Raw genomic sequence first — 25,657 nt, forward strand, 5'->3', positions numbered from 1 at the left:
AGACCAATTGTCTTTCAAGGTTCTTTGGAAAATCACTTTTTTTTTTTCCTGTTAGTGTACCTGAAACCTCCTGACAAAGCCTATTGCCATTCAGAATGTTTTTTTTTAAAAAGAAAATTACTTTAGTTATGTAGCAGTTTTAGTTATTTTAGCAATTTAGCTAATTGGTGGCCTTATTCAATTTGCATATTCATTAAATTTTCATGCTGTCTCTCCATCTCTCTCACACACACTCACACACACACACACGCACAGACACACACACACATCAATGTCTGGCGCAGAAGGCAAGCCACAGGCCCAGACTGCAGGTAACTCACAAATAGTTACTTGTACACTAATAAGCTTCACCCCCAAGATGCCACTGATGGGTTTTTTTTCCAGGTTTCAGGGGGAATAAATCACCCTTTCCCAGACTAGGGTTGCCCTACAATTTATCATCCAAATACATACACGTGAACGGATGTACATGTATCAGTTATTCCGGGACCATAGACCCATTCTTTTTTCTGAGACACGTCTTTACCGTACCTGACCTCCTGCTTGTACCCCCATACACCTACCGTGTTGCTGGATATGCTGGTTCAAGCTTGTCTCCCTCCTCCAGGTTGGAAGTCTCTTGGACCTTCGCTCATAACCGCCCTCCCTCCTGCTGATGGTGGCGCATGATGGCAGGTATAATGGCACCCGTCTTGGTGGCTGTGATGACAGGCATGCTTGGGAGACCTGGCTTCCCGTACAAAAAGCATGGCGGCCTGAGCCCCAGGAACTGGGTTAGAACCATCCTCAAGGCCCAGGATCCAAACAATTCCTTCTACAGGACTCGGCCGCAGGCCAGAGGCACAGTCCCTGATGCTCTAGGGCTATCATTTGAAGTACACTACAGTAATAGGAAGAAAATCAACATGTTGTTCAAATCTAAGCACAAAAACTCATAATAAGGTTCCCAAATCGAATGCATACACAGAATTAGGACACCAAAACTTCAGCATGACAATTTTTACTACGATCCATTTTTCCTCTCTCCTCACCACCCCATGAATCAAACTGGGCTCACATTAACAATAACCTAACTTGCCCCGATTCTAGTTCTTAACCTGCAGAGCAGATAAGTGTCTGCCCCTAGTATTTGCGGATATGACTAGCGTGTTTCATATGCGTTCATTAATCGTCCTTTTATGTATTTTCCCCTTTTTGCCCACTTGGGAATGTCCCTGCTGTTACAGTTACGGAGGTCAGTGCTCTGATGTCGCCACTTGTGGCGGGTTCCACGGAACAACCCTACGCCTATTTTAGGAAACCTGGCAGAACCAGCTGCACTTGGTGCCATGAGGACTTTGGAGAACTCAGCCTGGCTTCCACAGGTCAATGTCACTCCATTTCGAACAGGCGTGAGAAGCTCCCTACCTGGTAAGCATTTGAAGAGGTTGCCAGAGACGGTGGCTATTCCTTTTTCTGAGCTCGCCTAGTGAACAGAAAAGCAGGGCTTCTAGGTGTCAGTACGTATGAGAGCTTTTGGCTGAACGAGACTGGAACAAGGGATTTTGTACACGGTTAAGATTTATGCCCCTCCGTCCGCCATGCAGTGTGGGACAAAGCAGCAGGGCCAAATGGTGTTTCACAGAGCCTCTGGTATAGCAGCTCCCTGCTTCTAGGAGTTCAGATCATCTTTCAAGAGCCACCCAGAAGTCAGATATGCGGAGATAAAGATGTCAGCTTGATTACTAACAAAATCTAGGCTGAATCATACAGGCTGATCCACCGTGACAGGTCCTGCCGGTCTGCCACGGGCCCCATTAAATTTGGGGGGCAGATCGCCAACCAAAAGAAGGATGGAAGAGGCTGAGTCAACCGTGACCTACTTTTCATCTCAAGTTCAGGCAAATCACTCACCTAGAGAGAAATAGGGTGTGGGGCAAGAAGCTTTCCGCTGATAGACGTTCCTCCACGTAGAAACTCAAAGCGAAAGGAAAGGAGCCCCCGGGTGCTCGCCTTCCTGAGGACTCCGACGTTGACCCTTGGAATGAAAATAGGAACATGTACTCCTATTTTGCCCAGAAAATGCCCAAATACCTTTCAAGGCCACAAACCACATCTGCTTGAGACCAAAGCCCTTGTTCTCAATCATTACATTATACTACCGTCCTGGAATCCCCCGCACGTTACAAGATTTCAGTACATGGTCACTAAAATCCGAGTCATTATTCTCATTGCCGTTATTCTTGCAGTCATAAGTAAGTTTGGATTATTAAATGCACTCTTCTGAAGTTGGTCTGAAGTCTATGCAAATGAGAATAACCCAAGAAACTTGCCACATTCTTCCTGGAACATATTTCAAGAGGAAAGTTGACGTGGAAATGTCTTCAGCTCATGTTCTGCACAAAGCAAGAGTGCTAAGAAATCCTCTTTCATCAGTCACGGGAGTAGGTGGAGTCTGGAATCTGGAAGCTGTAAACGCTGGTGGGCATTTTGGAGAGGTAATAGAAACGGAATCAAATATTCAAGTGAGCTCATTTAAAAAAAAATAAACCTATCTTGTATAAAGAAGTCTGCACTTGCTATGATTGCTTATTTGTCTGGGCATTTTCATTTTTAAAAGTCGGTAGCAGATGTACAACATACTTTAACAGTGGCCCCAGAATCACAGTAAAGTATGAGGTCAGGGTAACCTGTAATGCTAGAAAAGCTCGTCTTTTAATCTGGTCATCAGCTGTTTCTCTCAGGATGCATTCAGCTGCAGGTTGTTGAGGATAAAACACATAAGGATAGGAACTTCATCTGTTGTCTTATATAAAAAAAGCAGTAGGGGCGCCTGGGTGGCTCAGTCGGTTAAGCGTCCGACTTCGGTCCAGGTCATGATCTCACGGTTTGGGAGTTCGAGCCCCGCATCAGGCTCTGTGCTGACAGCTCGGAGCCTGCTTCCGATTCTGTGTCTCCCTCTCTCTCTCTGCACCTCCCCAGCTCATGCTTGCACTCTGTCTCTGTGAAAAATAAATAAACTTAAAAAAAAATTTAAAAAGCAGTAAAAAAAAAAAAAAAAAAAAGTCTAGAGATAGGGCCCTTGTAGGGTGACTTAATTCAGTGGCTTAACATTGCCACCAGGGATCCTGATCTTTCTACCTTTCTCTTCTGCCATTTTCACTACGTTGGCTATTCTCCTCAGGCTTGTCACCTCCTGGTCACAATAGGGCTATCATAGCTCCAGGCATCACAGCTTGACACATATCTAAGAATATTAGAAAGAAGCCCCTTTCATGGACCCTTGTTAAGAGTGAGGAAAACTAGTGCTTGCTTCCGCAATGCATATGCTAAAACCGGAAGGATGCGGAGAAGATTAGCATGGACCCTGAGGGAGGATGGCCTCCAAATTTGTGAAGCATTCTCTATGAAAAACAGAGAAAAAGAATGAGAAAATTTTTTCCATGAGGCTCCCAAGACGCTTCTCTCACGCCTCATTGGCCAGAACTCTGTGGCCTGACTTTTCATGAACCAACCACCGGAAAGAATAGTGGAACTTACCATGACTGACTAATGTCATTCTCTAGAACTGAGGAGGGGCCCAGCACCCTTGAAGGGTCTTTTGGTGAGTAAGTACATTGATAAAAATGCCAGTTGTTCTATCTGTGTATTACCCAAGCCACACATTTCTGTTTCTGAGAGCTATAGGACTGTGGTTTTGCTCTGTCAATGCCCTCATGTTAAACAGGGCCGATCAAAACCCGTTATAACTTTAACAGAGTGACCGTAATTCTGATTGCTCTAGGCTTTGATGTTTCAATGTCTTCAAAAGTGCCTCTTTACTTCCTGACATGAACCAATGCGCTGGTTTTTTACTGCGCTTCATCGAAAAACACATATAGTTTTGGAAAACTAATATTCGACATTCTCTCGCTCACGCATTCAGTCGTCGGTCTTTGATGCCCACTGTGTGCTAAGCACTGCCCGAGGAGCTGGTGATAGACAGGTCCAAAGCCTGTTTCCAGGCTAGGCAGGGAAATTCAGACAGGTACACAACGTGACGGCAGAGAATTTGTGAAGCGTCCACAAGCCCTAAGAACACAAGGCTATAATGGCCCTCAGGAGGCAGCGATGAATTCTGGCTTACAGAAAAGAGGCCTCATGGTGAAGCTGATATTAGAGAGGACTCTTGAAGGTGGAGTAGGTGAAAGGGTACTTCAGACCCAGGTAAACCCGGTGCAAAACCATTGAGTCATTGTGCAAAGCGACAGTGAGGTTGTGACAGGTTTTGGAAATGGGGAGGAGTTCCTGGCCTGGGGTGGTAAGAGGGAAGCGGTGGGGAATGGCGGGAGATGCGAGTAGATCTTGGAGGGAACTTGAAACTTTCTCGATGGAGGGCTGTCCCTCTTCACTCTGGGAGGTACTGCACCCCAATAATTATTGCATTCATTCAGTAAACGTACCTGTCAAACATTTCTTACGGGTGTAGCACCAAAGAAGATGCTATAAATGTCATAGGTCTCAGAAAATTTCACCTAATCGGATAAGTCTTCTGTTCCTTACGCCTTTAATTTATCCCTTTCCTCTGTCTTCTGTTCAACCTACAAGCATTTTACAGCTTTTTTTTTTATTAAAACATATCTTTCCCTTCATCCTACTCCTTCTCAAACTAACACTCTGCCCACCTTCGTCCCTTCAACACCAAAGTCCCTGAGGTACTGCTGGTGATGTAGAGCCTTATCTCCCACTAACTTCTCAGCTTCTTACGAGCTTTTCTACCCTCATTTTCTGTCAGACTTACCAACAGTGACCTTTGAATTGCTATTTTCGGCTCTCATCCCACTTGATCTTTCTGTGATTCTCAATACTGTGATTCAACCCTTTTTCACTAAACTCTCGCATTCTAGAACAGCGTTCTCTTCTCCTTCTCCTATATCTGATATCATTTGTCTCTGATGTTCACAGTCTCCCTCCTCTTGGCCCACCTCTCAAATATTGATGTTCCTTACTTGGTTGTCTTTCACCTTTTTTCTCTTCTTGCTCTCCAGTTTCTCCATAGATGATCGTATCTACAATCACAGCCTCAACAAGCGTGGGCTGATGGTTCCCAAGTCTGTCTCCCCAGAGACAACTACACTCCCAGCTTGGGGCCCCCTCTAGCCAACTGATTCCTAAGTAATAACTCTGGAGCTCTGAATGTGTCTCCCATTTAACAGGTCTAAGACTGAGCCCATCACCTGCCTCACACATTATCTTCTTTCCTATGTTCAGTCCTCATCAATAGCACAAGGTGGATGAAAAACTCTACTGCACACAAGGGTGAAAGGTTTTATTTGTAAAAAAACATTTGGATCAGTTTAGATCATAAGATAGTGTTAAAATGACAAAGGAAGTCATGTTACAATTCTTTGAATTTAATATTATATTTCATATCCATACTCAAGATATGGGGCTCAAGAGGGTTCTCGCAAGGCTTCTCAAATTTTAGAACGCATACAAATCACCTGGAGGGCTTTGTTAAAGCAGATTTCTGAGTCCCATCCCTGAGATTCTAATTCTTGGAGTCTGGTGTGGAGTGTGAGAATTTGCATTTCTAATGAACTCCTAGTGATGCTGATCCTTGGACTCTGCTCTGAGTAGCACCGCCCCAGAGGACATAAACTTTGACTAGGCACATATTGTCCAGCTGAAGACTTGCTCTGAGGGCACTGCTTGCCAAGGTCTTAGTCTTGGTTGAGAAAAACACTGGAGTGTAGTGACTAGAGTAGAAGTATCAGTGGAACCCCTGCCTGGATTTGTACCCTCACTTGCCTACTTACCAATTGTGTGACACTGGGACGTTACCTAACTTCTTCTTCCTTCACTTTCCTGTAGGGTGAGACCAAGATGACCATAATCCACGTTGCCTGGGATTGTTATGAAAATTGAGTTCATTCATGTAAAGTACTTTGCCCAGTAGTGGTAACATAGTAAACTCTCAAAAGACGTTCATTTTTTTTTTTAGTAGTGGTAGTTTGGATGGAGAAGAATGGTAAGAAATTAAGCCAACAGATAGGCTAGCTCTGAGTCTCAAGTCTACAAATTATATCACCCTCTACTCTACAGCGAACCCCAGGATATTTCCTTTTGCTTCTTGGTGATTTTAGCATCTGACTTGTTGCCACTCTCCCCAACACCAGAATATCTTCATTCTTGGAAATTGCAGTGCTCTCCAACAGGATGCTTCTGACACCAGGCTTCTCAGTTCCAGAAACTCCTCTCTGCCAGTGATCTAATCCTCCACCTTGCCTCAGCTTCTCATTTTCAAGGCCATAACCTAGAACTTCATCAGGAATCGCCCTTCCTTCCTAATCTCAGTTTCATGCATCCCACCCTGACCAACACTCACTGTGTCCCCAGTCCACCCCTTTTGCTGCCTTAACTCTGCCAGTGCTGCAACTTCTGAGGGCTTTCCTACCCACTGGTCCTGTCACCTTCCATTCTCCCTCATCTTCCTGCAGCAACCTGTCCTCATCTTACTCAGGTGAAGCTCCCCAGTCACTTGTCCTACTTCCCCCCTCCCCTTGCATATGCCATCATTCTCCACCCACTCCATGCCACACCCATACAGGTGAACTTGATGGCGGCACAGCCCGTAACCACATCATCAGGCCTTAGCTTCATGTCCATGAGCTTCCTGTAGCCCTCAGTGTTGCCCAGCAGTCATTCCAGACTGCCTCGTCCGTCCGCCATGCCATTCTCCCAGAACACACTCGATGTCAGAGTACTCACTGTAGCTGAGGCTGCTTTTATGCCTTGTGCAGATTCCTCAGGCCCTACCTCTACCACTGCATTCCATGCACCGCAATCTGTGTTCTTTGGCCCAAGGGCTTTATCCCACCCACGGAAAGGCTGCCCTACCCAGGTACACCAGCAAGCTGAAATGCTGAGGGATGAGCAGGTTCTGGGCATATCCCCCCCACCTACCACTGTGGCCCAAGCCACCTAGACTACTGCAGTGCTCCCTAGCTGACATCATTCCCCTACCGTCTCCTCTCAGCAGAGCAGCTAGAGGAACGTATTTAAAACGTAGGTCGGAATACATCATTTATGTCCTCAATGTTCTGAAATGGCTCGCCATCCTTTTCAAAGAAAAAGTCTAAGTTGGGAGCCCTCCTAACCACTTCTGGGTTTGTGCTGTCTGATCGGAATAGATTTTTGTTCAAATCCACTCTCAAAATTAGAAGAAAACAAAACAAAACAAAAAGTCTAAGCCATCATGATGACCGGCCGTATGACCTGAACTCCCATTGTGCCTCTCTGGTCTTATTTCCTATGCACGACCTACGCCTTCACTCTGCTCCAGCCACACTGACCTGCGTGGTGTTCCTCCAACACACCAGGCATCCAGGCATGCTCCTGCGTTAGAGTTTTCACCCTGGCTATTCCCTCTGCTGGAAGCCATCCCCCAGAAATCAGTGAAGTCCTTCACTTTTTTCAAGTTTTCTCAACCGTCCCCTCAATTAGGCCTACACTGACCATCCTGTTTAAAGTTGCAAACTCCCACTAGCCCCTTGACATTCCCCTTCACGGGCATCCTATTCAGCTTTTCCTTCTTCTTCTTTTTTTTAAATGTTTATTTTTGAGAAAGAAAGAGAGAGAGCGGGGGAAGGGCACATAGAGAGGAGAACAGAGGATGCAAAGCAGTCTCTGCTGAGAGCAGAGAGCCCCATGCGGGGCTTGAACTCACGAACAGTGAGATCATGCCTTGAGCCCAAGTCAGACGCTCAAGAAACTGAGCCACCCAGGTGCCCCCCCCGACTTTTCCTTCTTATCACAGCACATATTGCCTTCTACCACACTGTAAAAACTACTTCTTTGTTGTACATCCCTATCCACCAAAGGGCAAACCTTTGTTGTGTCTACTGATAAATTCCTAGAGACCACACAGTGCCTAGTAGGTAGTAGGTGTTTAGTAAATATATTTAACAATAATAAAAATCCTCAGGTCAGGCTGTAAAGAATCTTGTATGCCCTACCACCACGCAATTCAGATTTTTACCCTTTAGACAGTTAGAAGTCATTACAAGCTCTTGCATCGACAAATAACAGGTCAGGTGCATTTGTTGGAGGCCATTGCTGCCGTGTTGTGGAGAATGATGGTAAGGGGCAAACTCACATTGGTGAGTCCCTACTGTGAATCAGACACTATTGGTAGTACATGCTCACTATAAAATGGTGAGCAAAATGGGCCCAGTCTTCGTGAAGCCTGCGTGCGGTGGGGCGATGGCTGGGGAAGAGTGGGGACCATACAGTTTCACAAATATGTGCAGGCATATCTCGAAGATATTGTGGGTCCCTTCCGTACGACCGTGATCATGAGAATATCACAATAAAGGGAGTCAATGAATGTTTTGGTTTCCCAGTGCCTCTAAAAGTTATGGTTACAGTATAGTCTATTAAGTGTATCACAGAATTATATCTAAAAAAAAAAACAACGTAGATTCCTTAATTTAAAAATACATTCTTGCTAAAAACCGCTAACCATCATCTGAGCTTCTAGAGAGTCGCGATTCCACAATCGCAATCGCTGATCACAGATCGCCACAACAAATACAAAAATAGTGAGAGTTTGAAATATTGTGAGAACTACCAAAATGTGACACAGAGACGTACGAGAACAAATGCTATTGGAGAATGGCGCCGATAGACTTGGCTCTACACAGTGTTGCCACAAAAGTTCAATCTGTAAAATAACACGCTATCTGTGAAGTCTAAACTAACCCAGAGGCTTCCGGCTCTGACTGTACCTTTCATCAGATCTGTTTCCAGGCCTAACCCCGTTCTGGGCCCAAGCAGATGCTCCCAATCTTATCTGGGGAATAAAAAAACACATCAACGGAGGCAGAGAATGCAAAGTGGGTTTGTTTATTTTTCATGTTCGTTTCCTGAATTGACGTGGTCCCCGTTAAATTGTAATGATATGGGAGACAGATCTCCCAAATCGCTTTTCAGGTTATCTGTACCTTACAAGAAACTCCCAGGATACACAGATCATGTTGGAGTTGCCAATGACAACGGGTCACAACTGCTTCCTCTAAAAAGTATAAAAAGTGCACAACGGCCCCCATAGGCCTCCAGGCCAAGGCTTTCTGTCGGAGCCTAAACTGTACCGCATCTGGCAAGCCTTGAGCCCTGGTCTCTAGCATTGTCCTCACTGATATTCTCTGAACATTCTGAGCAGAGGGAGAACCCGGAAGGTTCTCAGTATGTATTCAGCTACGTCAGCAGCCACAGCAGAGAATTGCAAAAAGCTTCAAATGAAGCTCTTAACACCCAAGCTTTACTGAATTCTTTGGCAGAGCAAATCTCCTCACCACCTTACAGTTTGATCCGTGCACAGGATGTGGGTCTGCTTCCAATCTGGAAATGAGTTATCGAAATAGGACTTCGCATTGGGATACTGCTTTCTTTTTTCTACAGGAGTTTTAAACATATCTATCTGGAAATGGGCCTGCCAGAATATTTGTTTTTACGGCATAGACCTTTTTTGTTGTTCGAAGCAGCTTATTCTTACTTCTGAGGTGTTATAGATTGAAAGGGGCAAAATTAGAGCTGAGCGCAAAGTGTTTTTTTTCTAGGGAGGGGGTCCCACGTCAGATCAGTTTTTCGAGGCACTAATGAAAGATGGGTACAAACTGTCACGGAGTCTAATGGATCTGAGTTCAATTTTCCTTCTGGAAATTGCCGGTTGATGAATTTTAGAGGAGTTATTTCAACATCAAGTCTGTTCCTCTATAAAATGGGTTTACAAGCCCAGACTTGGTGGGTTGTAGTAAAGATAAAAGCTAATATACGTAAAGTACCCTGCACATCTGATTTTATCAATGTGTCTTATGCACAGGTGACCTGGCATTTTGCTGTGACCCACACCGCAGCGGCACCAAATGCGTACATTTTGAAGGTTCCACAGTATAAAGCCAGTTTACTAAATTCTTGGTTTGCTTGATCATAGCCCCCGTGATTTAAGTGTGTTGGTTATTGCAATATTTATTTACATCTTCATGTATTATTTATCTTCTCAAAGAAAGATGCTACCTCAGACCTTGGGATGCACCATATTTCAGTGAGCTTCTCCTAGGATATTGCTAGCGCCTTGAGGACGGGGTCTCACCCATCAGCACTGCAAGGTAGAGAGCAGTGTCTGTCCTATAGGAGGCACTCAATAAATACGCAAAACTCCCTGTGACATACTCTGTACAATGTTGTTCTCAGCGCTGACTTCTAAGCGGAATTATTAGTTTGATGAAGTTCAGAGATAAGCGAAGCATTTATGCTTTTCTATATTGAACCAGCGAAGATAAACCCCAATGAAAACAGAGGAGAAACCTCATTTACATGGCCGGAGGGCAGAACATCAAGAGAGACTGATCTGTTCGTTTCCAGAGTGCCAGCCCTGACTCCCACTGGTAGTGATTGATTATGTTAGAGCTCCTCACATCCTTTCGCATCTGAGAATTTGAGAACTAATTTTTACACACACCTTACAAAGGAAGATATACCGAGACAAATAAGCGCACGAAAAAATTCTCAGCGCCGTTAGTCATCATGGACATATAAATTATAGGCACAATGAGGTACCACTACGTAGCTGTAAAGAATGTTTACAATTAAAAAGCCCGGCCACATCAAGTGTTGGCGGGGTCACGGAGGGACTGGAACTCTCGTACTCCACTCATGGGGATATAAAGAGGTACAGCCACTCTGGAAAGAGCCTGGCAGTTTCTTAAGAAGTTAAACATAATTACCTAACCATCCAGACAATGTCAATGTTAGGTATTTACTCAAGAGTAAGGAAAACCTGTGTTCATACAAATACTTGGATATTCATAGCAGCTTTGTTGATAATAGACAAAAAAAAAACCCCAAATGTCCATAAACAAACAAGTGAATAAACAAATTGCCATATATTATATAATAAAAAGGAGCAAGTCATTGATATACACAATATGGATTAGTCTCAAAATAATTATGCTTGGTGAAAGAAGCCAGATCTCCCTCTCCCCTCAAAAAAGTACATAGCGAAAGACTCTATTTGTAGAAAATTCTAGAAAATGCAAACTCATCTCAATGACAGATAACAGAGTGCTAGTTTCCTGGGAATAGAGGTGAGGGTAGGAGGCAGAGAGCACAAAGAAACAAAAGGCATAAAGAAACTTTTAGGAGTGATAAACATATTGACTATCTTGACTGTGGAAATGGTTTTATGGGTGCATACATATGTCGAAATGTATTAAGTTGTACACTTTAAATATGTGCAGTTTATTTAACGTCACTTATACCTCAATATTGTGAAAAAATAACTTTAAGATGTATTTGTGCCACTTCTATTATTTGGGACTTAAATTACCTTTAATAAAATAAAACAATGATTGAAATAATGCAAAAGGTATCAAAATGAAAAATCAAATCATATGTGTTACAAAACACAACTGGCTCACACAATGGGAAACAGAGTCATGTCTTTTTTTCCAGCATTTTCCTGCAACCCACTCTAATGGGAGCAATTAAACAGGATTAGCGACACTTTATTCCAAGAGGGAGCAAGACCTAAAAAGAGAGAGAGGGAGAGCGTGCAAGTCCTAATATCAGTAAAATGCAAAACATTAACTATTGATGACCCTAATCAGGGTTGATAGAATGAGTTACTGCTTGAGACCTGAGAATCTTCCGGGTTCTCAGAAGATTCCAGCCATACACGTCATTCATGAGCTGCAAGTGTCTGATCCATTTAATGTCACAAGGGACTGTTTGGCAATGAAGGATGTGGCAGAGGGGAGGGGGGGAATGAGAGCTAGAGCTTGGTATGGCTCGTCCCCTGCTGCTTCCTGTGTCTCATACCAAAGAAAGATTTAATCAGCAAATCACAAATGCTGGCAACAAGTCAGTTGGTTAAGAAAGTGATCTGAAGTGAACCTCAATCATGCCCAGGGATGTCTTCTCTTATTCATGTGCCCTATTACCTCCTTCTCACCAGAAGAAATGAATCATCCTGTACCTGACCTGGGGAGGAAGCTAAGAACGGGACTAGGAGTCTGGGAAATCCTTGTGCTCAGCATCAGGTGGGTAACTTTCCCAAGGACAGATCAATCTAAAAAAGACCAGCGGAAGAGTTTCGAGATTGAAGTCCCTTAGTAAAGAATGTTAGCAGGATTTGGAGAATCAGAACTCTCATCAACCTAGCTGTAGGAAAAAATTGGAAATAATGTCAGAACCAAGTCAAAAGCACAATCAGAGGAAACCAGCTAAATTGTGTGTGTGTGTGTGTGTGTGTGTGTGTGTAATATGCTATTTTACGTTACATTATGTTATGTTACATCATGTTATGGTATATATAAAATCCAGAAGGAAAGGATAGAACTCTGTGCACAGTTTTTTCCATCAGTTTTTGTTTTTGTTTTTGTTTTCCGGGAAGGAGGGCTGATATGACACAAGCCATTTGGAAGCAGAGGACTACACCTTCACACCCCTAATGGAGAAGTACCACTAATATCCTGCCTTTGACTCTCAGGGGAAAAAAATCAAGAGACAGACCTTTTATATTTCCATAGTTGCATAGGAAAACTGTAAGTCAGGATCAAGAATTATTTCATGAGAATATCTGTAGAACCCGGATTTGCTATGAGTGCATGGACTGATTTTCTTTTTTTCTTTTCTTCTTCTTTTTAAAAATCAGAATAGGATAGAAAAGGTCTACATTGGGATTTGACCTCTTCACCTGCATTTTTGCTTAATTTTGTTCATATGAATGTAGAAAGACAATAATCTGAAAAGACTCAACAGATAGCTTTAAATTTTAAAAATATAGTATATTCCTTTCTGGGCTCAAAACACATTTTAATATGATGACAGGCTCTAATGAGAACAGAATCCATCAGTTAAATAAATAAACAATTAGGTTGGTGGTAAAAGTGTCAGCATAGGTAAACTTACTCCGAGGCAGATGGCAGTTGATTCTTGGACACAAGATAGAGAGTGAAATTACCACAATAGCCCCGGAGCTAACAAAATTCAGGACAAATTTGGAGCGAGTCAGTAGCTTCATTATGTCATAATGCTTCACACTCCTAATTAGCACTCTTTCCATTTCCCACAGAAGGAAAACAAAGTTCTTTCTCTGAAATGGTCTCCATTTAGTATTCATTAGTCGATAAGCTAAAAACGAATGTTCTGATTGCTTTGGTAAATGCTTAAAGTTCATCAACTTGCCTTTTATTTGCTTAAATGAATTTCTTATTGATTTTCTTAAATTTTAAAAATGAATGTTGATTTAAAAATTGCATTTCTACACGATTACTCAGAACGATACAGTCAGATTTTGTTTTCAAAGTTTACCCAACAGACTCTAATGGCTTGAAGTTCACTCTAGAAAATCAAAATGTGCTGCCATTTAAGGAAAATTAACCTTTGTTAATGGGCTATTATCCAAACACAATGGCGGCTTATTTTCAAAGCTTACACTTGCTTTGATTGGTGTTTCCTCATTGGTACCAGATTCCTGAGTCCTTCCAGCAGTCCTTATGATTCATACAGATAGAAAGCAGATGGAAACGATTTGCCTGAAAGAAAGTTGAATGGGATTAATTTATATATTTAGGCTCTTGTTCTCAAAATAATTATATGCCATTTGGATACTTTTACGTAGTTTATAGAAATGGAGGGGGGGAATCAACTATCTAGTCTAGGTTGCAAATTCTTTTTTTTTTTTAATTTTTTTTTAACGTTTATTTATTTTTGAGACAAAGACAGAGCATGAACGGGGGAGGGGCAGAGAGAGGGGGAGACACAGAATCGGAAGCAGGCTCCAGGCTCTGAGCCATCAGGCCAGAGCCGGACGCGGGGCTCGAACTCACGGACCGGATGGTGAGATCGTGACCTGAGCTGAAGTCATACGCTTAACCGACTGAGCCACCCAGGGGCCCCTGCAAATTCTTTAAAAAAAAGTGCTGTTTGAACAATGTGGTAGGTTGAATAAGTGGCCCCCCAACAATGTCTGTGTTCTAATTCCTGGAAGCTGTGAATACGTTTGTCTGAGGGGCAAAAGGGAATTAAGGTTCAGATAGAATTAAGATGGTTCATCCGCTGACCTTGAGATGGAGGGGGAGGGGATATTATCCTGGTGGATTCAACGTAATCACAAGGGTCCTTGTGAAAGCAGGAGACAGAAGAATCAGAATTTTGAAGATGCTATGCTACTGGTTTTGTAACTGGATGAAAGGCCATAAACCGCGGATGCAGGAGGCCTCTAGAAGCTGGAAAAAGTAAGGGAGTAGATTCTTCTCTAGAGTCTCTGGAAGGAATGCAATCCTGTCAACCCCTTGATTTTAGCCCATTGAGACGCGGTTCAGACATTTGACCTCCAGAATTGGAAGACAACAAGTTTAAGTTATTTTCAGCCACTAAGTTTGTGGTAATTTGTTACCGTAGCGATAGGGAACTAATACAGGTAACGTATGGTTGCATCTTGAGATGCCCTCCAGAGCCTGTTACCATCATTCATTCAAACCTTTACCCTTTATTCGGCAACCATATTTTGAGCACCTACCATGAGCCAGGCAGGAACATTGCCCCTGGCCTCTAAGAAGCTTGCCACCAGGATGGAAAACAGACTCGTAGACACATAAACACAACACATGAAATAAATATTTATGAATTACATTAAACATGCTTTTAAGGAGCACGTGCCGATGTAACAACCTGGCCTTTCCAAGTCTAAAACAAACCATTTAGTCTCTTGGTCCACAATTCATCCGAAGACTGAGAACAATACATTTCACCAAATTCAGCTTCAGGAATATGGACGGTGGTCTTGAACAAGCCACCCAGTTATTGCCAATTACATCTTTACATCTGACCAGCTTTGCTGACCGAAAGCTAGCACACACACTTCATCATAAGTGACCTCTGGGCTGAACAATAGTCTCCTGGGCTTTTGAGTGCTATGAGGCATGGTTTCTATGGGTTAACAGGGAATCAGCTAATTCCTGTCACAGGCAATTTTAACTATAGGTGAATCTGTAAAGCAAGGTAGTTTTGCCTCGTTTTTATCCTTTGCAAAAAGCTTCTTCCTAACCTTACCCCCCCCCCCCCCGCGCCCCAGTCACGCAGAAATTCTCTTTGAATTTCTGGCCCCTCTCCTACCTCCTATACTGTGGTGAAGAAAAGTTATCTGAAAGCAGTTAACAGGCAGTGGTCCTCATGTGATACATTACACCCTTATAGTATATTAAAGGTGACGATACAGGTTTCATGCCAAAGGAGGTAACTGATAACTGCAGATAAAACATCAAGCACGGTGATCCAGGAGGAAGGGAAGGATGAGGTACAAATTTTATGTGGTTTAATCAGGCCACATAGACACTCTTATCGGGAAGTTGTGATGCCAAACAGTCCAGTTTATCCACGAAAAAAAAAAAAAAGATTCTGCCACAGAACAAAAGTCATTTGGAGGTATCATTCAATTAAACCTAAATATTGTACATTTTGAAAAGCAAAAAAAAATGATAAGCCAATGGTCATAACAACTCAAAATATATAACCTAGGAAGAGAAAAGGAATCGAAGGTGTCATGCATCCAGAAAATAACTAAGGATGTATCTTAGGAGAATTAAATGGGTGATAATACGAGCCATTTGAAGCATTAAGTACTTATCTTGAGAGAAAATCCAAATCTTGTGGCCGAGTTTAGAAGAATTATCTTCAACATCAATGAATACAATTCCTTCTCTTTTTTCTTTTTTCTTGTGCCCCTCAAATTATGCTTATGAAATTATTCTCAGCTACCATTATTAATATACTTGACAATGTGATATTTTATAATCATACAAATGCACTTAATATTTTTTAAGTGTTTTTCTCTTCTCAGCTGTGCAATGACCTTTAGATATAATTTCCCATACGAAAGGCAAAGATTTGCTTTACTCACAGAACTGAATAAATAACTTAGTAAGTAATTCACTGAATGCTTGCTAATTTTATATGTTATTCTATCACCAATTCCTTGATAGAGATATCAACTTTTTGATAGAATTTTTTGGCAAAATAAATGGAAATAAAAATTACATCGTGATATTATATCAACGTGATACCTAGTGGCTTGAAACAGAACGTTTTCACTCAGGACTATGTAGTTACCAACATCAAGAGTTCCTTGTTAGTCTCAGAAGTCCAGATGCTAACAGTAGGAATATGATCAATGATTGAGTATATTCTCCTTTATTTTGAGAGAAGGAATTAAATGAAACACAGCCGATGCCTCTTCAGTCGTTCTGAGTTAGCCTTCAGAAGTCCTGAGCAAACATCATCACGAAACATTTGTCAAGGGAAAAGTCATTCAAAGGGGAAAGTAGTCAAGTAGGCTTCTACACAGGGGGAGAAGGGAATGGTCAAGCTTAAAAAGGCAAAACATTTGTTAGACACGCAAGGAATATGAATGTGAAAGAACAGACCTTTGAGACGTTTTTGGTCCTCAATTTTTGCTCAAAATGTCTCAAATCCTACTTGTGGCAGAAGAGTCAGTGGCAAAATCTTTCAGAATGAGGGGAAGAGAGGGGCGCCCGGGGAAGCTCAGGCAGTTGAGCATCTGACAGTTGGTTTCAGTTCTGGTCATGATCTCACAGTTTGTGGGTTCGAGCCCCACGTCTGGCTCTGTACTGGCAGTGTGGAGCCTGCTTTGGATTCTCTCTCTGTCTCTCTCTCTTTGTCCATCCCTTGCTTGTGTTGTCTCTGTCTCTAAATATATATATATATATATATATATATATATATATGAAGATATAAGATCGTCATTATAAATTATACACCTTTATTCCAACACCTGATATGAAGAAAAGGATGAATGCCATTATTTTTTTAAATTTTTTTTAACGTTTATTTATTTTTGAGAAAGAGAGAGACAGAGCATGAACAGGGGAGGGCCAGAGAGAGAGGGAGACACAGAATCTGAAGCAGGCTCCAGGCTCTGAGCTGTCAGCACAGATCCCAACGCGGGGCTGGAACTCACAGAGTGCGAGATCATGACCTGAGCCGAAGTCGGACGCTTAACCAACTGAGCCACCCAGGCACCCCAAGGATGAATGCCATTAAAGACAAAGGGCAGACACCTAGACATTGTTGAGCATTGGACAACAAGGCTCTGTGTGGAGACAATATAGCAACCCAGGTTTCCTCCCCATCCACTGATGGCCCATGCAGAAAAAAATGTATGAATCATCTGCCAAAATTTCAGGAAGGCTTTGAGATCTTCCCATTTGACACTGTTAACACCAAACCCAAAGATGTGGTCATATCGATGTGAATAAACCATGCGAGTCACTAAAAGTGTGTACTGCAGCTTGTAACAAACAGGAAACAAATCGAAGACTGACCCAGCACAATGGTTCTCCCCATGCTGGGCGCCACTGGGGCCCTGCCCAAGAGTTTCTGATTCAGTAGGTCTGGAGTAGGACCTGAGAATTTGGATTTCTGTCAACTTCCCAGATGATTCTGCTGGTCTGGTGACCACATTCTGAAAATGACCGACCAAGAGAATCGATGTGGAAATTGGCACATATAGATATTTTTTTATACAGGTATCTTTATCAAATAAGCTGTTATTGTGACTGCAGATGACCAATAACATATCGTGCCATGATGTCTCTCCTTTTCAAAAATTATTTCCTAATTTATTTCCTACTGTTTTTTTTTAATTTTTTTTAATGTTTATTTATTTTTGAGACAGAGAGAGACAGAGCATGAACGGGGGAGGGTCAGAGAGAGAGTGAGACACAGAATCCGAAGCAGGCTCCAGGCTCTGAGCTGTCATCACAGAGCCCGATGCGGGGCTCGAACTCACGGACCGCGAGATGATGACCTGAGCCGAAGTCGGACGCTTAACCGACTGAGCCACCCAGGCGCCCCTATTTCCTACTGTTTTAAATATACATCTCTGTTCTACCTATAATCAATTGCATTAACACCTCCAATTCCTCACACCTCCCTGTAGCCACACATTTTACAATGTTCCCTAGAAAGAGGCAGAATAGATTTTCCTTGCTCCTCAGTTCTGGGCTGGGCTTGTGCCTTGCTCTGGCAATAGAATGGGGCAGAAGGGACAGTGTGTCACTTCCCAGATGAGTCCCTAGGAGGTCTTGCTTTGCTCTATTTACAGCATCATGGGAAAAACAAGCCTGAGCTAGCCAAGTGGACCCAGGGAAAGGATGAAAGACCTATGAGGCAGAGCTGCCCACCCGGCCCGGCCCAAAGCAGATCAGTCAACCAACCCACAGATACCTGAAGGAACCCAGCCATGATCGGCCATACCCAGCTGAGATGAGCCAAGCACCTCTAGATCAACTGACCACCAACCCATAAATGTGGAGTTCTAACAGATAGTTGTGTACGCCATTGAGTTTTGAAGTAGTTTGTTCTACAGTATGTAAAATATTTAGCACATGACTGCTCCACATTAAACCTTCGGTTGCGTACCACTAGGCTAAATTAACTGATCGATAGAAATTAGGTTTTATTTGGCCCTGTCTTTGCTACCCGCATCTGGGGTGGAAAACATTTCAATAATTTAATGTCATGGCTGCTCTGCTTCAGGTGATAGTAGGGCTTATGATTTTATAGAAACTTAGGAAATAAATTATTTGTGCAACTCTGACTCCACGATCTGAAATCCAACCACATTGACTTGTAGAATATAGATACCCTCCAAATCACAGGCTTTGATAAAAATGGAAATAAATCTGTTAATACTTGGACACACTTTATGCTTGCTATTCTCTTTTAAACATTAAAAAGTTCTTTATTTTTGATAAAATAGCTACATTGTTCAGGATCCTGTAATTTGAATGTAGACAGCTTAAAAAAATAAAATAGGTAAATGGCATTACATTTTACGGAAGAGAGGATTATATTGTTAATTTTGATAATGAAAGTTATAAGTATTGCTTTTTTATGAAGTTACACAGCTAGTATTTGTTTCCTTTCAACAAATACACGGAAGCTCATTGTATAGTGGCTTTTCATCAATAGCTCATTGTAAATTTTTTAAAAATCAATTTTCTTCCTTCAAGACAAAAGATTTATATAGTAAAAGTATTGAGGCAACCTATCTTCTATCACTGTAATTAAGAGCACAAAAGAAGCACTTAAGAAACCAAAGAAAATTTATTTGAAAAGTACCAGCGAGAAAATCTTTCTACATGTTGTTGCTATTGATACAAACTGAAAACAACAGCTTTTCATAAGAGACTAAAAATATGTATACATTATTAATATACAGTAATATGTAAACCATTCATGATTTCTTTAAAATTCATTCCTGAAGAATTGACTCAAACTAGTTTGCTTCAGTCTTCATTTACATTTGACTTTATAAAGCTTCAGGATCTAGATACTGCTACTTAATAGAGGCCAAAATAACTTCTTATTTATGTCTTTTCTTAAGTTCTTCTGGTAGATTTGTCAATGGCCCATTATTTTTTTTTACAGTGAAAACAAATCACCATAACCATTTCGCACATTTCCTGTTCCCTATCACATCCATCATACTGAAGGCAACAGCATTTTCCTTGTCCAACCTTGGTCAAGTCCTTTGAGGGTCAAGGGTCTGCCTTTCCACAAGGACATCTGGGAGATAGTGTTGTCGACAGCACACTTCATAGTTGTTAGATTTATTTATCCCTCCATTCATGTGACAAATATTTATTAAGGACAGTTATGTTCCAGGAACCATTTTAGGCTTTGGGGATAGAGCAGGGACCAAAACAAGCCCCCTGCTCTCTTAAACAGACGAAAATGTGTGTATAACAAAGATATCAGGAAAGAATAAGTGCTTTAGAAAAAAGCAAAATAAGGGAAACAGATATTTTTCTCCCTCTGAAGGACTCAAAAAATTTCAGATATGTTTGCTAATTCTCTCAGCATGTCATTTAAAATGGGGTGCTAAAAACATAGTATATCCAAACAGAGCAGATTTTGCTAAATGAGTTCACGCCAAAGAGGAAAAAAAAAATGTTCCCAGGATACAAAAATATCCAAAACCCCTTCCACTGGTATCTAGTTTTCTAGTGACACTGATTCCATCAACTGAAGTTAGAAACGACTATTTCAAGGCATTTTGGAGACAAAGAATGAGTAACAAGGGTGCCCCTATGCAGGCACAGGTGTGAGGCAACGGTGGCAGGGTTTTTGAAAATGAGAATTGTTTGGCTGTGTTTCATTACTCTCATCTTCTCTTCCTTTGACATCTTTTTATATGAAAGAAAAACCTCTGGGAAGAAAAGAAAAAGAAAATGACTCTTGCACTAAAGCAAAAAAGAAGCTGGGGTGAAATAAACCCTCGCGCTCTGGGTCCCAGTTCTAAGATAACCCTTAAACACTTTAAAGTGAGGAACAAGATTAGCACAGAGTCCTCCCAGAAAAGCGTAGCTGTTACCGCCTTAATATTCATCAAAAAGCAACTCCAGGGGCGCCTGGGTGGCTCAAGCATCTGACTCTTGATTTCTGCTCAGGTCTTGATCTCACAGTTGGTGGGATTGAGCCTCGTATCAGGCTCTGCACCGAGAGCACAGAACTTGCTTAAGATTCTCTCTCTCCCTCCCTCTCTCTCTCTCTCTAAAAATAAATACATCAACTTAACAAACAAAAAAAGCAACTCCAAAGGCCATTGATCTGCCTAAGACCTGGTCACTGGGCAAGATAACTTCCCAGCTCCCGTTTCCATGTGGCCCCTGCATACAGCAGCTGTGTTTACTACCCCGCAGACGTTCTACTCCTAGCTCCCTTTCTCCTGGCAAATATTCACATCCCAAGAAGGAAGCCCTCAAATTTATAAACTTTAGAGCATCATTTTAAATTGTCCGTATGTTATTGGGATAAGAATAGTATTTGCTTTGGGGCGCCTGGGTGGCGCAGTCGGTTGGGCGTCCGACTTCAGCCAGGTCACGATCTCGCGGTCCGTGAGTTCGAGCTCCGCGTCAGGCCCTGGGCTGATGGCTCAGAGCCTGGAGCTTGTTTCAGATTCTGTGTCTCCCTCTCTCTCTGCCCCTCCCCTGTTCATGCTCTGTCTCTCTCTGTCCCAAAAATGAATAAACCTTGAAAAAAAAAAAAAAAAAAAAGAATAGTATTTGCTTTATAGGGTTATTAAAAGCATAAAAGAAGCCAATATTTGTAAAGTGTTTAAAATAGTGGCTGGTGCATAGTAAGTGCTCATGTGCTTGGTAGATAATAGAAGGAAATACAGGAAATAAGTCTGTGGTGACAGCCTTCTTTCTTTGGAAACATAGTGTGGGACGCTTTCATCCAGTTCCTTCCTGTGGATATCTTGTAGGATATCTTCACATCCCTAGAGCTCTGTTTACTTAATGTATCTACATCTACTTCGCTCTCATTTTGACCGAATGCCTTAGTTGCCAAAATGGAATCCATGTACTTTCTGGGGTACACAGGACCACCCACTAAGTTGGGTGAAATAAATGTTAGAACTTCTCTTGTTTTTGTTTTTATCTAAAAGTAAAATAAAAAACGATGCTTTTCTAATATATATATATATATATATATATATATATATATATATTACTAATATATAGTATACAAATTGAAAGAATATTTAAGTATAAATTTTAAATAAATATGTAATTATTGGGGACACACACAAAAGTCTTTTACTGATGAAACCTTCTGAGGGTACCGATCATCTGTATGTTCTCGCCTGCTTCAGGTCCATTAAAAGAATAAATATGTCCATTTTTACTTAAAAAGCACAAAATACAGTCTAAGCTTTTTGACATGGAGTTCCTGAGTCCCTGGAGGATCCATGGATGGAATTCAGGGGGAGTGTGAGCCATTGACATCACATCAAAAATTTTTATATTTATACATTTTTGCATTTTACCAGACTTTAATATTATTTTCAAAAACCCAGTGACTCCCCAAAAATTAGTGAGAGAGAAACTTTTCAAAGTCCTGAAAGCACGTTAAGGTACCTACTTAAATGCCTCCTTTAACCAATACAATTTTATTGCAGAATGAATGGCTTCTAAAGAATTAAAGCACTCCAGAGAAGTGACCGCAGCATCATCGCTGTGTAAGACATCTTCCTTTTGTGTCTCCCTTTTGTAACAACGAATTGGATATCCACCCTCAGACAGGAGCACCTCTCTGGGAGTTGTGGAATTCAGTACCACAGCTAAGGGAACTGGGAGGAGTCTTGCTCACCTGTACATCCTGTAATAGACAGATCCCAGTCTAGGCTGCAGAACCAACTGAGCCAGCCGGGCTACCCCTGTTCCTCTCTGCCATGGTCGGGGGAAACCTAACTTGGGCAGATACCCACAGAGTCCAGCCTTCCTGAGGGGAGATTCCAGCATGCCATTTTGGGGGGGGGGATAAGAATTTGATGCAGTAGAAAGGGTAAATAGAATTCTGCCAACACCCTCCCTCCTTCCCAAGATGACACAGAATGGTGCTGAACTGTCTAGAGGTGAGCTGTCCTATAGGAAAAAAGAGAGAGGTGAGTACATGCCTGGCCACCCCATCTGTTCAGGTAGCAGCTGGAGAAACCCATTGCTTTCCAGCAGCACCCAGACTACTGGGGTAGGACCTGTATGACCTGGAGGAGGGAGAATATTGGGAAAGGAATAGATAAGAATATAAAAGGAATTAAAGGAATGCAGTTCATGCTGACTGCAATCAGGACATCAGCAGGAAGCCTGTGGGAGAACCTCACCCAAGGATCTTCTCACCAGGTCCACAGGCACCCCCAAGCTCCTGAGTGCTAAGTCCATACCTCCCCCAACTCTGCAGCCAGCTCTCTGTGTACCCTCAGGAGTGCGGTGCTGAGAGCTCCGTAAACCAAGTGCTTTCCGAAAACCAGGTGAGAATCCGTGGACAAGGAAGTAACCACAAACTTGAAAGATAGTGCCATCTTCTGGAAAACAAAAGAGAGGTTTCCGGCAGCCAGCCTGCTGAGTTGTAAGGATCAGGAAAGACAGGAAAGCTTAAGAATTCTGCCAAACAGGGAAACATAAGTGTGGAGCAGATGTATCCATACGAGGTCAGAGAAAATCCCAGGTATAACAGAATCAATGAACAGTATACCCTAGCTGCAGGCAACTAGTAAAGATTTGAGGAGGTATCTGCTTCTTCAGATGGGAAAGCTGTAAGGCAAAACTACGAGGAACGGGAAGAATCAAGAAAACATGCCAACACCAAAAGGTAACAATAGTCTTCCAAAAACTGAGTTCAAATACAGAATTTTGTGAACTGGCTGATAAAGAATTCAACATAGCTGTTGGGATGAAGTTCAATGATCTAAAAGAAAATTCAGAAAGACAATTTGATGACATCAGGAAAAAGCTTTATGAACAAAATGAGAATTGGAAAAGAGATTGAAATCATAAAAAAATAACCAAACAGAAATTCTGGACCTGAAGTATGCAACGGATGAAACATAAAAGGCAACAGAGAGCATCTACAGCAGAGTAGATTAAATGGAAGACAGTTCAGTGATCCAAAGGGCAAGAATTCTGAAATAAACAATTGGAAAACAAAGAGAAAAGAATGAAAAAGAACAAAGAAAGCCTACGTGATCTGTGAGATTCCTTCAAACATACAAATATTAGAATAATCAGAATCCAGAAGAAAAGGGGGAAAAAAGGCAAAAAGTTACTTTAAATAATGGCTGAGAGATTTCCATACCTGGGAAACTTGGACATCTAAGTTTACAAAGCTAATAGATTCACTCTATTATCTCAATACAAAAAGGCCTCCTACTAGACACATAATAGGGAAACTGTCAAAAATCAAAGACAAAGAGAGAATCTGAAAAGGAGCCAGAGGAAAAAAGATTGTAACTTTAAAAGGACGCCCCATCAGGCACCAACCGATTTCTCAGCATAAACCCTGCAGGCCAGAAGAGCATGGGATGACATAGTCAAAGTGTTGAAAGAAAATAATTGCCAGCCAACAATCCTCTATTCAGCAAAGTTATTCTTCAGATAGGAAGGTGAAATAAAGACTTTCCTGAGGGGTGGGGGAAGCTAAGATTTTAATATCACTAGACTCACCTACAAGAAACACTGAAAGGAGTGCTTCAATCTGAAATGCAAGGACAGTAATCAGGGGCATGAAAATATAGGAAAGTATACAACACATTGGTGAAGGTGAATGTACAGTCAGATTTAGAAAACTCTAATGCTGGCCTAGGGTGCAATGCTAACCCCTTAACGACAGTACTAAAAATACCTATGGCTACTATACTTTGTTAATGGCTACACAATATTAAAAACAGTTACATTGTGATCTCAACACCGTTAAACGGGGTGGGAGAAGTAAAAGGGCAGAATTTTGTATGTAATTGAAGTTAAGTTGTTATCAGCTTAAAATACAGTTATATCTAGGTTTTATGTAAGCTTCGTTGTAACCACAAAGCAAAAATCTAGAGCAGATGCACAAAAGATAGAGGAAACAGAGCATAATGCCACAGAAAATCACCAATTTACAAAGATAGGCGGACATAAAGGGAAAAAGAAACAATTGAAATACAATAAACCTGAAAGTGGAAAAAGAAGATGGCATTAGTAAGTCATCGCGTATCAACAATCACTTTTAATGTAAATGGATTGGATGCACCAATGAAAAGGCACAGAGTAACTAGATGGATTAAAAAAAAAAGAAAGAAAGACCTAACTATATGCTGCCTGCAATAGACTCACTTCAGTTTCAAGGACGTGCATAAGCTCAAAGTGAAGGGACAGAAAAAGATATTCCGTGCCAGTGGAAACCAAAAGAAAGTAGGGTAGCTACACTTATATCAGAAAAAATTGACTTTAAGCCAAAATGGCACAAGAGACAAAGGAGGTCATTATATAACGATAAAAGTGCCAATTCATAAAGAAACTATAACAGTCATAAAAACGTACGCACCCAATGTCAGAACACCTAAATTTATTAAGCAAATACTAACAGATCCGAAGTCAGAAGAAGACAACAAAACAGTAGTAGTAGGGAAAATCAGTATGCCTCCTTCAGCAATGGAGAGGTCACACAGACAGAAAATCAACAAAGAAACTTGAGCTTCAACCATAGTTTAGACCAAATGGACCTAACTGACATTTATAGAACACTCCATCCAACAGCAGCAGAATCCACATTCTTCTCAAGAGCACATGGGATATTCTGCAGGATAGATCATATGATGGGACACAAAAAAATGTCTTAGCAAATTTAAAAAGATTGAAATCATACCAAGTGTCTTTTCCAACCACAATGGTATGAAACCAGAAATCGGCAAGAGGAAACCTGGAAAATTTACAAGAATGTGAAAACTAAACAACACAATCCTGAACAACCAATCTGTCAAAGATTCCAAAAGGGAAATAAAGAAGTATCTCAGAACAAATGCAATAGAAACGCGAAACACCAAAATCTATGGGATGCTGCAAAAGTAGTTCTAAGAGGAATGGTTATAGCAAAAAATATATATTAAGAAAATACAACCATCTCAAATAAACAACCTTCAGGAACTCAGAAGGAAATAAAAAAAAGAACAAAGTCTAACATTAGCAGAAGGAAGGAAATAAAGATTAGAGTGGAAATAAATGAAATAGAGACCAGGAAAACAGTAGAAAGGGTCAACAAAACTAAAAGCTGTTTTTTTCAAAAAGATAAACTA

General features: G+C 41.5%; 1 long non-coding RNA gene and 1 other non-coding gene across 2 annotated transcripts; one reads left to right on the plus strand and one right to left on the minus strand.

The window, feature by feature from the left end:
• Positions 1 to 738: 738 nt before the first annotated feature.
• On the minus strand, positions 739 to 2,364 carry LOC107179556. Its single transcript, XR_001510204.1, has 4 exons — positions 2,132 to 2,364; positions 1,894 to 2,017; positions 1,408 to 1,465; positions 739 to 755 (listed from the first exon to the last, which is right to left on the minus strand). It is a non-coding gene; the product is annotated as an uncharacterized LOC107179556 (long non-coding RNA).
• Positions 2,365 to 3,286: 922 nt separating this feature from the next.
• LOC122240648 lies at positions 3,287 to 3,391 on the plus strand. Its single transcript, XR_006220422.1, has one exon. It is a non-coding gene; the product is annotated as a U6 spliceosomal RNA (small nuclear RNA).
• Positions 3,392 to 25,657: the final 22,266 nt, after the last annotated feature.

Source organism: Panthera tigris, chromosome B4 (genome assembly GCF_018350195.1).
Source record: "Panthera tigris isolate Pti1 chromosome B4, P.tigris_Pti1_mat1.1, whole genome shotgun sequence".
Classification (NCBI taxonomy): Eukaryota; Metazoa; Chordata; class Mammalia; order Carnivora; family Felidae; genus Panthera; species Panthera tigris.